General features: G+C 30.7%; 1 long non-coding RNA gene across 2 annotated transcripts; it reads right to left on the bottom strand.

The window, feature by feature from the left end:
• Positions 1-111: 111 nt before the first annotated feature.
• LOC136796639 (uncharacterized) lies at positions 112-1,673 on the bottom strand. Of its 2 annotated transcripts, none has more exons than XR_010844396.1 (2): positions 1,519-1,673; positions 112-472 (listed from the first exon to the last, which is right to left on the bottom strand). It is a non-coding gene; the product is annotated as an uncharacterized lncRNA (long non-coding RNA). The 2 variants fall into 2 exon arrangements; XR_010844395.1 differs by lacking the exon at positions 1,519-1,673 and adding an exon at positions 558-824.
• Between the last annotated feature and the right edge of the window lie 1,112 nt (positions 1,674-2,785).

The following is a 2,785-nucleotide window of genomic DNA, read 5'->3' on the forward strand; positions in this document are numbered from 1 at the left end:
ATATAGCATTGCTAACTTGCATAGGTTTGAGTTAGTTGAATAATGAATAATACATGAAAATTAGACTTTACATCTGGGAGGGAAAAAACTGTCACTATTATATATATTAAATTCAGTCTATAGTAACAAATAATTTTATTAATTTACAATAAATAAAACATTTTGATTTACAGGGCCGATTGAAGATGGGTTGAGATTCTCATAGAGACCAATAACGTTCCATATTTCTGGATATGAGTTCTTAGTGGTGGTATGATGGGACATGTTGTAAGACTGGAACATGGTGGACTACTGGAACGTGAGAGACGACTGGAACATGGTGGACTACTGGAGCGGACTTGACTTTGATCTCGACTGGAACTGAATCCTTGACGTAGTTGACTTGGTTCTGGGTCGAGTATGCGTGTCCGTAGGACTCTTGTCCGCCGTAGGAAGCGGCGAAAGCGACGGCTACCAGAGCGGAGAGGACGATCTGGAAGCATATTAAATATTATATAATTATATTACATTAATAACTAGTAATAACTAAAGTGAACTAAAGTGAATATAACACTCACGAGCTTGTACATGTTGAATGCCTAAGTGACAGATGAATGTGCCTAACCTGGCTCCACATTGGATATATAGACTGAGTCCAGATCACCCTTCACTGAGTGGGGGTTGGCATTGGCAGTGAAACGGGACAAGCTTCATATAGCTTTTAAATGAGTGTTATATTCTTATCAGTTTACAAAACAAAGTAACTAATAATTTCAAGAGAAAAAAGGTAAGTGCTATATAACTTCACTGTTTAAAAACATTCGATTCTGTGACATAGCTAATCGATCTAAAGTGTCCTTAACATAATTATATTCGATGATTATATAAACACTCGACATAGTTCTATTCGATCATCGAGTCAATTCGAAGTGTACCGATACTAGGGTTCCAAAAAAATTGTTTGACTAGTGCCCTGTTTTATAATGAAAGCTAATAGTATTAGTTCATAGTACAAGTGTAGAAACTAGTGTGGTTATAATACTAATAATTATTTTTTATTTTATAGGGATGACTATTAGTGATATTACAGGAGTTAAAAAATACTAAAGTACAAGTTACTATTGTATAAGTCTGCGTAATTGAATTAAGATAAATCTACAAGACTAATAGTATTAGTTTGTACTTTATTACGAAACAGGGCCGTGGTGTAAATATTTTGTGTATTGAGCACAATTTTTTTTTTTAAATAAAAAATTTCACCCTTTCTCTAACTTTAGATACTAAACTGTCTTGGAGTAGTTACTATAATATTTTTTTTACTATTACTTATTGCTAAACAATTGATATTTATTAATAAATAAAATATTTAAAAAATATATATATATATTGTTTATATTTTTGTTGTAAAATTTCTTGTCACTGGTCTTCATTTAAGTGAATTGGTCTTTTAAAGGATTTTGTTTGTTATCTTCTAATTAATTACTATTATAGGTAAACAAAAAAATATTATAAATATGTTATAAGATATAAAATACTCACAAGCTTGTACATGTTGATGGTTTTGTGTGCCTGAACTGGCTCCGCTTTGGATATATATACAAATCTTCTACTACCTTCACCAAACAGGTGGGGGTCTGCGGTGTCAAGGATTTCCAACGAAAGGGATGTATGTACCAAAACTGGAGTAAAGTCCTGGTTCAATGGCAATAGCTACTGGAGTCCAGAGCAGGAAACTTTTCCAGTAAATAACATTCATTATACGATCTAAATTATTTATCCAAATTTTTCAATGTAATTTTGTCGTTATACATATTTATTAATTTAAATAGAAGGTAAATAACATTTAAATAAAAGGTGGCCCCTACAATTTATTCATATGCATAACAGTTATTAGCAGCACTAGCGCTCTGTGTGGCCAATATTGTAAGGACCAGCTCGTGTTGTATAAGACAAACTAGGAAAACGTACTATTTGTTTTTTTAATAATCCTTTAACTGGAAGAGTCTTATGGAATTAAAATGGATTTAGTGAATGACACAATTTCTTCCTTATTAAACTATAATAGTTTATTTCATATCATACAGCAACGTTTCGGGAGATTTCCCCCATCTTCAGGCTGCTAAAAAACAAATTCAACAAAACCATAAACATGTGCGTATAACAACACTAATATATCATATACACTCAAAGAACTATTTATAAATTATTTACTTGATAACAAAAAACCTATATATGACATATACTTTTCTCCTATTTGTCATACTTGCTAATATATTATAATATTATTGTCATTTATTGAGTAAAACTTTTTAATAGTCATACATTATAGGAGAATAATTACCTTTCTGAAGGTTATCTTCCATTGTGATAACAACCATATAGACTATAAAATAATTTTCTCCTACCTCCTTTATCACAAAGATGAACAATAAAAGCTAAACTTAACAATTTTCCAAAAACCATTTCTATTCTATTTATTATATAACATTATTTTCTTTTATAATTATATACACTTTGACTAAAATTAAATTAAATAGATTTGATATGAATTTTAAATGATATGAAATAAACTATTATAGTTTAATAAGGAAGAAATTGTGTCATTCACTAAATCCATTTTAGTACTATTTGTTCTTCTGTTAGATTCAGAAAATATCCTTGTTGTTTTCCTGAATTCATGATACAAGAGTAACTCCAGGAAGTGGCTCCCTGTCTAGGAGAGAGATCCCGAGAGAAGGAGATACGGGAAGAAAGAGAGAGAGAGTTTACTCTAATTTTCATTACCAAGTTCTTCTTAATCATGTAC

The sequence above is a fragment of the Halyomorpha halys genome, unplaced genomic scaffold (genome assembly GCF_000696795.3).
Source record: "Halyomorpha halys isolate HHAL.00 unplaced genomic scaffold, Hhal_1.1 Scaffold142.1, whole genome shotgun sequence".
NCBI lineage: Eukaryota > Metazoa > Arthropoda > Insecta > Hemiptera > Pentatomidae > Halyomorpha > Halyomorpha halys.